Source organism: Sceloporus occidentalis, unplaced genomic scaffold, assembly GCF_023333645.1.
Source record: "Sceloporus occidentalis isolate IW3139 unplaced genomic scaffold, rSceOcc1.0.p SCAF_67, whole genome shotgun sequence".
Lineage (NCBI taxonomy): Eukaryota > Metazoa > Chordata > Lepidosauria > Squamata > Phrynosomatidae > Sceloporus > Sceloporus occidentalis.
In genome coordinates, this window is record NW_028317047.1 from 5,580,499 (window position 1) to 5,594,960 (window position 14,462).

Sequence of the window (14,462 nt, forward strand, 5' to 3'; positions counted from 1 at the left end):
AATTTCCAATTCTTTCTCCCATTGTTTGTGTGCCTTAGACTTATCAAGAGTCTTATTATCTTTAAAAAATTTCAAAATCTTAGACAGTGTTCCCTTAGAAATACACGAAGTAATAAATTTCAACCAAGGGTTATATTCAGGTGGTGGGTTTGATATTAAGAAATGTTTTAATCTGATATATTTAAAGATTTCTCTTGACGGTAATATATATCTATCAGTCATAAGAGAGAAAGAGGCCAGATTTCCCTCTAAATAAAGGTCCCCTATCTGCTCTATTCCTGAGATTTTCCAATTGTCCAGTACAAGATCAGGTATGTAAAATGATAGAACATCCAGGGGACAATTTTTTGTAAATGGAATCCCTTTTGCAAACCTTTTTTTGATTCTATAGAAAGAGGATAATATGTCTGCAATTATTAAGCTCGGAAATTTTTTCTTCTGAAATTGGGATTGAGGTAGCCAGAACAACAAGAAAGGGTCGAGATTTTTAAGATTATATTTCTCTATATTATACCAACCCAAAGAGCTTTTCTCTTTTATAGAGCCCCAGGCCATCATAAAAGCTACTTGAGAGGCTTCATATAGTTCCTTTATATCAGGATAACCTAAACCCCCAGATTCAATAGGTCTTTTAAGAAGCTCCGAGGGTAATCTTATTATTTTAGCTGCCCAAACAAATTGAGATAGTAAGTTTTCCCATTTTAAGATAACATCTTTCGAAACTTAAAAAGGTATTAATCGAAAAAGATATAAAATTTTGGGAATTATGTAAGCTTTAAGAATATTAATACGACCCATCCTAGAGAATTCAAGTTTCATCCAATTTGCTAGAGAAGTGTCACATACCTGGCCCGGCAGCCGCCGAGAAGAAGGGGGAGACCTCCCGCCTCTACACGGCAGCCGCCGCGGAAGAGGGGGAGACCTCCCGCCTTGCCGCGGGAGCCGCAACCGCCGCGGAGAAGAGGGAGACCTCCCGCCTCTCCGAGACAGCCTCAGCCGCCGCGAGGGAGGGGAAGACCTCGCGGATCCACGCGTCGGTCGTCCTGTGTTGGAGCCAGGTCCGGTCCTGCTGCGTGCACGCGGTCCGCTGCACGCCACCTAGTGGCGCCAGCCGGTACTACGGCTCCTTTTAGATTTTTACGTTCTGCCAATCCCAAGATGGCCGCGAACCGGAAGTGACGTAACGGCACTTTGAATTTTTGGCGGGAATTCAGTAATTGTTGCCTGGACTTCCTCTGCTTATTTAAGAGCCTCAGAAACACTCCAGCCTTGCCTTCTGATGGTTGTACCTATCTCGTATAGTGTCTGCTCAGTACGCGTTCCTGTTGATTTCCCGTTACCGACCCGGCTTGTTCCTGATACTGACTCCTGGCGTTTGACTCTGGCTTTCCTCACGTTTATCCTGACTTCTGGCTTCCTGACCTCGGCTTACCCTGCTACGATCCTGACTTCTGGCTTCCTGACCTCGGCTTGCTCATTGGCTATTCTATACTGGACTCTGGTTTTCTGTCTATTGGACTCGCACACACTGCTCTACCTGATTACAGGTTCTACCATACGCTGTGCGTGACAAGAAGATTTTATTTCTAGAAAAAGTTTCTTATGATTTATATTGGCGATATCTTCTAGTATAGGTCCGATTATAATCCCCAAATAATCAATTTGATGTGTCTGATCATTATTTTGAATATGCCCATGAGCTATAGATATCTGAGACTCAGAGAGATAAAATGGAATCATCTGAGTCTTTGATAAATTAAGTTTGTAATTAGAATAGTATCCAAATTTTTCAATTCCTTTTAAAAAAGCAGGGATAGATAATAAGGGTGCAGATAATGTTAATAAAACATTGTCTGCATATAAGGTAATACTATATTCATGTTTATCAATATTTATACCATGAATATTAGAAGAGTTTCTAATATAGGCAGCTAAAGGCTCAATTGTTAGAGCATATAACAGGGGAGCTAACGGGCAGCCCTGCCTTGTACCATTATAAATGTGAAACACATCTGAGTCTAAAAAAGGGCCTCTAATCTTTGCGACCGGAGATGTATATAAGGCCATAGTTAGGTCATGAAAAAGACCTGTTAAACCAAATGCTTGAAGTGTTTCAGCTAAGAACTTCCAATTGACCCTATCAAATGCCTTTTGGGCATCTAAAGCTACTATAACTGAAGAGATTTTATATCTATGTATATATTCAATGACATTGAACCAGGAATGAATCCTGCCTGATCTGGATGTATCAAATCTCGTATTATTCGAGCCAATCTAGAGGCCAGGATCTTAGAATATATCTTCACATCTAAATTGATGAGAGATATTGGCCTGTAGTTAGCAACCAGTGAAGGATCCTTCCCTGGTTTCGGAATTGGCGATATACTCACCTCCAACATCTCTTTTGGAAAACTTCTTCCAGTAGAAATAGAATTAAAAGATTTTGTTAGGATGGGAGAAATTACTGAGTTCAAGATTGGAAAAAATATAGCTGAAAAGCCATCAGGGCCTGGAGCTTTCCCTTTTTTCAAATTAAGAATTGCAATAGTAGTCTCTTGAGTTGTTAGTGGTTGATTTAATTGTATTAATTTTTCTGCAGAAAGTTTTGGAAGATGCAAGGTCTCTAAAAATTGAGCTATATCAGTAGTAGCAATCTTAGGTTCGGGTAAATTATATAAGGTTTCATAATATTGTTTAAAGGCATTGCCTATCTGTGTTGGTGATATACAAGTTGTTCCATTGTGTATAATTTTTTTTATTCTAGATGATTCAATTTGTGCCTTCAATCTTTTAGTAAGATTTTTCCCTACTCTATTATTTCCATAATGCCAACTAGATTTCAATCTTTGCATTATTGTTTCAGTTTTAATTTTAAGTTTAATGATTATCGATTCTTTAATAGTCTCTAACTGCTTCGAGAAATCTCTGGATGGATATTGTTTATTTAGTCTCTCAAGTTTTGCCAACTCAATATACAGATCGGCAAGTTCTTTACCTCTCTGTTTTTTAATCCAAGCACCCTTTTTTATTAAGTGTCCCCTAAGAACACATTTTAGGGTGCACCACAAATTTAGATCTGAGGTCTCATTATTATCATTATGCTCCAAAAAAGATGTTGTTTGTTTTATCAGATCTATCTTATCGGATTCTGTTTTTAAAAGAGATTCGTTGAGTCTCCAACGAGTTCTTGTTCTATATTGAGGGTTATCCTTGATAGAAATAAATACTGGGGCATGGTCAGACCATGAGATATTTCCAATTAGAGAGGTAGTAGAGATTTCCAAAGAGTGACCAGGCATTAAGAAATAATCAATGCGTGAATATGATTGGTGTACATTCGAGAAGAAAGAGTAGTCTCTTTCCTCAGGATGTTGCACCCTCCACACATCATAAAGGCCATGTTTAAATAGAGAATCGGAAAATGCTTTGGCCCTAGTTTTTAAACACGCATCTGATTTACGGTTCTTCAAAGTCTTAGTATCTTTTTCAATATCGATTATGCAATTCAGGTCGCCTGCTATAATCAATGAGCCTTTAGAGATTTTTTCTATTGTTTCCATAGCTGAATTGAGAAATCTTGTCGATCCTTCTGACGGGGCATATAGGCTAACCATGGTATAGGTAACATCATTTATATTACAGACAAGTATAATCCTTCTTCCTTCCTTATCAGCTTCATGATGTATATACTCAAATTTATTTTTAATTGATATCAATATGGCTACTCCCCAGTGGCGTCGGCAGGGGGGGGCCAGAGGGGGCCATGGCCCCCCCTACATCATGCTGTGCCCCCCGGTGTGCCCCCCCAATTGAAACGCCGGCTTTTTTTTTTTTTTTTATAGACCCGGAGGAGAGAGTGAGAGGCGCCGAGCGGTTGCTGAGGAATAAGTTCTCAGCAACCGTTCGGCGCCTCTCACTCTTCTCCGCGACCGCGAGGCCTCTTCCTGGTTCGCAGTGCCGGCATTTCAAGCCGAGCGCCGGTATATGTCGTCATATCCGTCGCCCAGCAGTGAAGCCGGCAGAACCAGGGATACAGAGACCTCGCGATCTCACCGCTGGACAAGCCCAAGGTAAGTGAACTTCAAAGGGGGGGTTAGAAAGTTAGGAGGGGGTTAGAGAGTCAGAAGAGGTAGGAAGTGAGAAGGGGTAGATAAGGATAGATTGGGAGGGAGAGGGGGTAGATAGGATAGATTGGGAGGGAGAGGGAGAGGGGGGTAGATGGGATAGATTGGGAGGGAGAGGGGGGTAGATGGGATAGATTGGGAGGGAGAGGGTGTAGATTGGGAGGGAGATGGGGGTGGATGGGATACATTGGGAGGGAGAGGGGATAGATAGGATAGATTGGGAGGGAGAGGGGGGTACATAGGATAGATTGGGAGGGAGAGGGGGGTACATAGGATAGATTGGGAGGCAGATGTGGTAGATAGAGAGGCAGTTGTGGTAGATAGGGAGGGAGAGGGGGTAGATAGGATAGATTGGGAGGGAGAGGTCTTTATGGGACAAAAACGGTGTACGTTCAGCTGTTTGGGGACAAAGTTGACATAATGTGTAACTTAGGTGCTGGTCAGGTTCTATGTGGGCAGCGTGGACACCAGGGTTGGCTTTGGGGTGTGTGACCAGTGATCTATGCCTGTAATTTAGGGGGTTTTATCTATACCTTTAATGCAGAGTTTATATGTAATTTCCAATTGATTTATATCTGCAAAGCTGGGTTTTGTGTCATTCTGTTCATCTGTATCGGCTATATTTCCATACATTATTAATGCTTACCTGCAAATATAGGATTTGTATGTCTTATTCAGTTGATCAATACCTGGAGTGCTGTTTCCATGTGTTGTTTATTTGATCTAAACCTTCAGTGCTGAGTGTACATGTGATTTCCAGTTGATATATACCTGCAATGCTGGGTTTGTGTGTCCTGTTGGTTTATACCTGCAATGCTATGTTTCCATACATTATTTATGTATACCTGCAAATACAAGGTTTTTTTTAATCTCATTCAGTTGCATGTGCTGTTTCCATGTGTTGTTTATTTGATCTATACCTGAACTACAGGGTGTAAGTAAAAGAACGCTATGGTTTAGTGAATGAGGGGACAAAGGGACTCTGGGGATGATTACAGGGGAGAGGACCTCTCAATGTCACGGTGCAGTCAGAAGGAGGGAACACTGCACTGACTCTCACTGTCTTCCCCTGATCTGCAGTCAGTGTGGCAAATATATTGGCAGCAGGGTCTAATATTAATATATATTGGCTGCAGGGGCTAATATTAATATATATCGGAAGCTGGGACTAATGTTTATATATATCGGCAGCAGGGGCTAATATTAATATATATTGGCTGCAGGGCCTATTATCAATAAATATTGGCTGCAGGGGCTAATATTTATATATATTGGCTGCAGGGACTAATACTATATATCGGCAGTAGGGGCTAATATTAATATATGTTGGCAGCAGGGTATAATTTGTATGTATATCGGCAGCAGGGTATAATATAAGTATGTATCCGCAGCAGGGGCTAATATTAATATATATCCGCAGCAGGGGTTAATATTAATATATATCGGAAGCAGGGTGTAATATTTCTATATATCTGCAGCAGGGTCTAATATTTATATATATTGTCAGCAGGGGCTAATATTAAAGAATGAAAAATAACTGTCACTTTAGCTGTTATTTTGAAATCATATTTTAATCACAGTCTTTACTTCAAAGAGATAAGTGCATATTATGTAGTTAAAAATGCACATCTAACGTGTGTGTGTGTATATATATATATATATATATATATATATATATATATATATAGTGTATACGTACCGTTTTATAATTGGCCCCCCTACTTTGGTCCCTGGCCCCCCATGTGCCCCCCCTAAATATGAAACCTGGAGACGCCACTGCTACTCCCCGCTTCAGAAGATACATAAATATGTCGGTATCTATGATATTTCCAAGCAGATTTTTCTATTATTTGATTCCAGTGTGTCTCTTGAATAAATGCAATATCTATCCCCTCTTTGATTAATGTGTCATACAAATAAGATCTCTTATATGGAGAATTTAAACCCTGTGCATTAATTGTCATCAATTTAAGGGACATGGAATATTTGTTTTCCCCTCCTCCACCAGCACTGCTCCCTATCCCTCAATCTCCAACTAGAAAACACCTGACAACAACATTCATAAACAAAAAAAACAATCAAACCCAACACACTATGCAGGAAAAACATTATTTCCGCCATTAGTGTGAAGAAATTCCTTGAACCAGCAAGGAATGAGGACGTGTTTTAAGGCCAACGAAGGTAAGGAGCACAATCATCTCTTATTTCCATAAAAATAGTATAAACTATATCTATCTATCCAAATATCATATTTAATGAAATTACGCAAAGCAAAAAAAATAAAATAATTTATAATAATGTGATAATCTACATCTTTTATATTGTTATTAACCATTTATATTATTTCAAGTCAATACATTGCCATCTCAGTAATATATCATTTCCAACCAGTACATACCAACTCAATAACCAGACCAAGATTATAACACAAAATATATCATTTCCAACCAGTACCATGATAGTATAGCCAATCATGATATTTCCCATTTGAGATGGTATTTTAGGTGATAGCTTGTGATAATATCTTATATCTTATATCATTAATCCTGAAAAAAAAAAAAAAAAAAAAAAAGGAGGGGAAATAATATACATATATATATATAAATATACCCATATTAGTATATGATCATAGGTTTTTGTCAATATATGTATCAGAAAGGAAATTTATATTAATAGCTATAATAGAAGTCTCCTTCTTCTCAAGTGATTTATTCTAATAAATCTATTACTATTCACCCATATATCTAATGTGTCGTGAGTATATATTAGTGTCTTTTAAATTTTCTTATCCTAATATCTCAATTCTAGTTTGGGAAAGTATCTTATCCAAAGACTAACAATACTCATATATCTCTGTGAATCTCTGTGAGTTCCATAATTTTATCTAATATTGTAATTAAAAAAAAAAATAAATAAAAAAAAAAAGGAAAAAAAAAATATATACATATATATATATATAAATATACCTATATTAGTATATGATCATAGGTTTTTGTCAATATATATATCAGAAAGGAAATTTATGTTAATAGCTATAATAGAAGTCTCCTTCTTCTCAAGTGATTTATTCTAATAAATCTATTACTATTCACCCATATATATAATGTGTCATGAGTATATATTAGTGTCTTTTAAATTTTCCTATCCTAATATCTCAATTCTAACTTTGTGAAGATATCTTATCTAAAGATTAACAATACTTATATATCTCTGTGAGTCTCTGTGAGTCCCATAATTTTATCTAATATTTTTAAGAGAAAAAAAAAAAAAAAAAAAAAGAATTTGTGATAATCTATATTCTAAGTAATCTATTATATCTTTTATATTGTTATCAACCATTTATATCATTTATATCGTATCCAACCAATACGTTGCCAGCTTAGTGACTGGACTAAAATTATAACACATAACACATCATTTCCAACCAGTACATTGCCAACTCAATGAATAAACCAATCATAATATTTCCCAATTAGAATAGTATTTTAGGTAATAATATGGTAATATCGTATACTTTATATCATAAAAAAAAAACAACAAAAAAAAACAAACAAATGTAAAATAAAAAAAATAAATAAAAAACAACATAAATTTTCTTCTATAGATTAGAGAGTCTTATATGGTGTGAATGTGCGCACAGGGGAGAGTCCAGTTCGCAGACTTCTCTCCCCCTCCTTAATTTTCTAACAATATATAGGCAAAGAAGCGCAAACAGTTATTAGCATATTGTCTAGCCATCTGTTGGTATATTTACTTTGATTTGCTGACACACACGGTTTAAAGAGGTGAAGAAAAAAATAGCCCCCCCCCCCAGACATGTGCAATCTTTACTTACAGAAGGTCAAGAAAGGGACAACTTGTCCTTTGTCGTGGCGGACTCTGATTCTTTCGCAACAAGGCACTTAGAGCAAAGAAAACATACGAAAACATACCATATGTACACATTCTTCCGAGACACAAACAAGACATAAGTAAACTAAGAAATGAGGTAGACAGGTGATTGTAGTGTTATCTTATCTGCTATCAGCAGAATAAGCAATGAGGTAAAGATCATTGCACTGACATCCAGAATCAGCAAAATTCTTCAACTTCCACAGTCCCCCCTTTTTATTCTTACGGACTCACTGTAAGAATCAATTTCTTCAGAGTCCAGTGGAGTTATAAGTTGGCCAATTCCATGAGCCTTGCTCCTTCTCATATTGATCTTCCAACATGTCACTGTACAAAGTCTCTAGGGGAAACTCATCAAGTGGGAAGTCATAATCATATTTCTCCTCTTGTATCTGTGGCATTGCTCTTGTTGGTCCGAGACATTTTTGAATAAGTGTTTTGCAACAAACAACAATTACATAGACACATACAAAAGCCACAAGCAACAAAAACATACCAGACATCAGCTTTGCTCCAAGTGAACCAAATAGTCCGCCCAGACCAAAAGGATTCCAAGTAGTCTCCCTAGATCTAAGTCTTTCCTGAAGTTCGCTCTCCTTTTCCATATCATGTTCTATGGATACACTATTGTCTACAATGTAAATCTTCCCCTGTAAAAGGTATTCCTATGCAGGGCTCTGCTGAGTATGCGGAATATATCCACAAACACAACAAGGCTCCGAGACATTAGAAGCATTATACACCTTTCTCAACATTTCTACAAAGGTATTATCTTTTTCCCAACGAGAAGCGTGCAGATCACGTTTAATTCGTGAATGTATCTTATTCTCTGCCATATTTTTAGTAGGTTCTGATCTGAACACCTGAAAAGGACTGCAAAGAAAAAAGAAACAAATAACAAATACACTTAGTATAAAACAGGTAACCATAATATATTCAAACATTTTTGCACCTCCTGATGACCTCATTCTTCGTATCTTCACGAGGGGCTCTTGCCAATCTCGTCTTATGTTGGTTAACCAGCTGGGATTATTGTGCCCGATGGAATGGTTAACTTAGGAGCGTGGATTGGGTTTTGGCACCAATTTAAGATGACTGCAATGAATCCACGGTGTAATTTCAGCTACCTTTACAGCTGTTTTAGTGATCAGTAGTACTTGGTATGGACCTTTCCACCTGGGCTGAAGAGTCTTTTTCCGTTGGAAATGCTTTACCAGCACGTAATCACCTGGTTGGATGTGATGAATTGGTTTTTCGTCCTCGGTGTTCGTGCGCACAGCAGCAACCTGGGATTTAAATTGCTCAAGAGATTTTATTAGTTTTTTACAATACATTTCTATTGTGTCATCAGTTAGAGCATGATCATGTCTTAGTAACTCTAGAGTATTAGCAGCTATCATGGGTCGACCCATTATGAGTTCATGAGGAGAACATTTTAATAGCTGAGTGTCGGGCATTTCTTATTGACATTAAGGCTTTAGGTAATGCATCTGGCCATTTTAAACCTGTCTCGGCACATATCTTGCTAATCTTATTCTTTAAGGTGCCGTTAGCGCGTTCTACTTTTCCTGCGCTTTGTGGATGGTAGGGACAATGTAAATGGTACAATGTAAATGGTACATAATTCCTAGCCTATGTGCTATCTCTTGCACTATTTCAGCAGTAAAATGATCAGAGTATATATGCTGAGGAATTCCATACCTAGGAATGAACTCTTGTAGAAACTTTTCAACAACTGTTAGAGTGTCCGCATGTTGGCAAGGATAGGCTTCTATCCAGCGGGAATATGTACACACCACCACTAGTACATATTGATAATGTAGAGATTTAGGCATTTCAATAAAATTAATTTGCAAATTTTGGAAGTGTCCTCAAGGACAGGGAGTCTTTCCACCTCGGCTGAACAGTGAGGTGTGAGAGCATTAGCTTCCACTTCTCCTTCTGATGTAACTACAGCATACCCAGTACAACGCCTGCTGTCAATATCCATAAATGAGGAACCATCTACAAAGTATTCAATATCAGGGTCAGTCAAAGGTCGCTCATACAATTAGTCGCAAGTAGTTTGTAATTGTTCTATCAAAATCACACAATCATGAGGAGTTCCCTCCTCTGGTTCTGGCAAAAGAGTGGTAGGATTTAACACTGTGCACCGGTGGATGGTACAAAACAATCTCGTATTTAGTCCGCCTACTATTAGTAAACTGTGTCGATCGACAGGTTAACAATGCACTCACTGCATGAGGAACCATCACTTTCAGTTCCTGTCCCTGAACTATGGCCTGTGCTGATTCTACTAAGGCAGCAGCCGCCGCCACAGCCCGCAAACAAGGGGTTAATCCAGCTGCCACAGAATCAAGTGGAGTGCTGTAGTAGGCAAGGGGTCTCTATCTCTCTCCGTGGCGCTGGTTTAGTACTCCAGAGGCATTACCCTGTATTTCATGACAAAACAAAGTAAATGGCATATCATAGTTAGGGAGCCCAAGAGCAGGGGCACTCCACAAAGCCTCTTTTAACTGAAAGGGTAAATCAATTCAGCATCTTCAGTATTAGGTTCAATAGAGCCAGCAATTGTTACTAGCAGATCTACAATTTCTATCCAACTGCCCTGGCTTGTTACAATTAAAACAAATAACATTCTTTCTAGTTTCCTTTCTAGAGGAAGATTGTCCGTTATCTCCCACTACATCAGACGGAGAGTTCTGTGAATAGAACTGTCTCTGACTTTCCATCAACATTCTCTGTTCTTTCTCTCTAACTTTCTCTTGACGTTCCTTATTCACTCCTTTTGCTTTTCAAAATGTTTAGCAGCTGCTATCATTTCAGAAAGCGGCTTCTCTTCCCATCCTAAAACATTATTAGTGACACTCTTATGGAAGTCTGGTAACAACCCTTTTACAAAACAAGATACAATCAACTGTCTTGCATTCTCCTCTGGATCTGTCACAACTCTGTGTCCTATTACAGCTTTCGCTACTCTGTCAGCAAATTAACTTACTAATTCATTCTTTCCTTGCATTGTAGAGTTAATCTTTCCCCAGTCAGGTCGCTGTAGCCATGCAGTCTCACAAGCTTGTATTATACAATCTATTGTCTGCTGTCTCTCAGTATTCAATCTCTCAATAAACAGTTCATTTGCTCAAGGTGTTACATCAGGAATTCTGTTATAAGCTTCAATTAACTGTTTTACTCTATGCGTCAGTCATAACCAAATCAAACAATTGCATAAAATCCTTTTTCACTGGATCATAAGCAGTAGACACACTACGTAATTCTTTACAAACTGACCAACAATTTCAGGTCTGGGGAATCGATCTTTCAACAGCAATAATTCCCCTGGTGTCCATGGTTGATGGACAGATAGAGGGACACTCTCTCACCTCTAGCCCCCCCCAGCCTCTCTCATGGGCATAGCATGCACAAATGTCTTTTCCTCAGCATCAGAATCTGAATGAGGATCTAAATGGGGCTTTCTGGATCTAGTTCTACATGATGGTCCTGTGGGCTGAATATTGGACCTTGATATTTTAGGAGGATCAGATTGCCTTTCTTGGTCTAGGGGTGAAATAGGAGCTGGTGGTACAAATCGGACAAGCTCCAAAGAAAGTGGCAACTCTGCTTCTGGACCTGCAGGGTGTTAATTAGAACCAGGCATATTAGGATCTGCTGGTTGAGGTCCATTATATGGGAGTGGGTCAAATAATTCTTGAGTCCATAGATCATATGGATCTAAGGATGGATATAGCAAATTATGGACCTTAGGTGGTCCTGGGGTTACAGACACCTCCTGTGCTTTCCTAGAAGTCTCAACAGGTTGAGGTGTTTGAGCACCCTTTTGATTCTTAAAGTTACCTGCCGGGCGGCAAGGATATTGGGAATTGGCAGAACAGGTGGGGTCTAGTAACTTCTGCTGTTTCTGTCTTTTAACATTGTCCCACCCTTCTTGATACCATTTCAAGAAAATCATTCTCTCATTCCTTTTCACATCACACATTTTCAAACATTCTTTCAAATTATCTAATACTTCTACATTCAAACTACCGCCAGCTGGCCAAACATAACGGCTTTCATTATCCTCTTCAGATATTCACTTCCAATGAGACATATATTTTCCTGCCTCCTTTCCATGTTTCCTTATCATATATTCTAAGGGCGTCCCCTTAGGCACATTTTTTGACAACAAACTCCCCATCTCCTCCGCTACAATAATCCGTGACTATGTACTTCAAAATATTTACACTAGTTCTCACCACTAGGTACTTTACAATAGCCCGTGATTATGTACTCAAATAGCTACACTAGTCTCTCACAACTAGGTACTTTACAATGGTCCCTGACCATGTAGTAAACAATAGTTACACTAGTCTCTCACAACTAGGTACTTTACAATGGTCCCTGACCATGTAGTAAACAATAATTACACTAGTCTCTCACAACTAGGTACTTTACAATGGTCCCTGACCATGTAGTAAACAATAATTACACTAGTCTCTCACAACTAGGTACTTTACAATGGTCCCTGACCATGTAGTAAACAATAATTACACTAGTCTCTCACAACTAGGTACTTTACAATGGTCCCTGACCATGTAGTAAACAATAATTACACTAGTCTCTCACAACTAGGTACTTTACAATGGTCCCTGACCATGTAGTAAACAATAGTTACACTAGTCTCTCACAACTAGGTACTTTACAATGGTCCCTGACCATGTAGTAAACAATAGTTCGAATTAAACAATTCAAGATCTTATAGGTCTTACTTACTCAACTCTGGATCCCGTCACCCGGATGGAATACCGAGGACGACCTTACCCTCATCCACCCAATAATTAAACTATAGGCATTTCAAAAGGTGCCTTACCTCTTTTTTATGGCCAAGGATTAGGTGGATCAAGGTTTAGTCCGTTCCTTCGGTTACCGCTTCCGAGACTGTTGGGATCCCGGACGAGCCCCCAAGTGTGAATGTCGGCAAGAAATCTGACGACACCAGTTCAATGAGTTGAGTAAGCAAGAGCTTCTTTATTCAAGTGCGCACAGGGGAGAGTCCAGTTCGCAGACTTCTCTCCCCCTCCTTAATTTTCTAACAATATATAGGCAAAGAAGCGCAAACAGTTATTAGCATATTGTCTAGCCATCTGTTGGTATATTTACTTTGATTTGCTGACACACACGGTTTAAAGAGGTGAAGAAAAAAATAGCCCCCCCCCCCAGACATGTGCAATCTTTACTTACAGAAGGTCAAGAAAGGGACAACTTGTCCTTTGTCGTGGCGGACTCTGATTCTTTCGCAACAAGGCACTTAGAGCAAAGAAAACATACGAAAACATACCATATGTACACATTCTTCCGAGACACAAACAAGACATAAGTAAACTAAGAAATGAGGTAGACAGGTGATTGTAGTGTTATCTTATCTGCTATCAGCAGAATAAGCAATGAGGTAAAGATCATTGCACTGACATCCAGAATCAGCAAAATTCTTCAACTTCCACAATGGTAAGATTCCATTTCAGTAAATTGTCCTTTGCTTGTGTAGGATCATTGCAAATATAGATTTTCCCTTGATAATTAATTCGCAATTTTGTGGGGAAACCCCAGGAATAAATAATATTATTTTGCCGTAAACAGGTAGTTGTCACAGTCACGTCCTCGGGTCCTGTTAGCCGCGGGCGGGGGTCTGCTCGCAGATCACGGGGACCCGATACTTCTCCCTCCGGACCCGTGGTCGGCGAGCGGACTACCGCTCGCGGCGCACGGGCACCCGAGGGACGTACACGTTCGCTCCGTGTCGGCGGCGAACAGACCGACCACCGACATGGGAGAAGGAGGGTCGGATCCGGGAACTCCTCGACGAGCAGATCTAAGGCTGCCCGTCTATGCAGGAGTTCCCAGAGGGGTTCCCTTACCTGCTGCCCTGTCTGCTAACCTGCTCCTGTGTACCGACCCGGCTTGTCTGCTAACCTGCTCCCGTGTACTGACCCGGCTTGTCTGCTAACCTGCTCCTGTGTACCGACCCGGCTTGTCTGCTAACCTGCTCCTGTGTACCGACCCGGCTTGTCTGCTAACCTGCTCCTGTGTACCGACCCGGCTTGTCTGACACCCTCACCTGTACCTGTTTGCCATACTCAGTACTTACCTGCTACCTGTGTTCACGGAGAGTGTCTCACTGTTGGGATCATCTAAATCCTGGATTACCACTGTTGGGGCTTCTCCCTATTCAGCAGTTTTCTGGGCAGAATAACTCCTGCGGTGAGTTCCTCTAGTGATACACGAGCGACAGTAGTAATATCAAAATATTTTTTTCTGTGTATTCTGGTTGCACGTGAAAGATCGAGATATGTAGTTAGGGATGCAAATTTTGCAATTTTAGTAGGGTTCCTTCTCATTTCTTTAACTAGATCTTCTTTGATTCTGGAGTTGGCAAAACAGATAATAACATCTCTA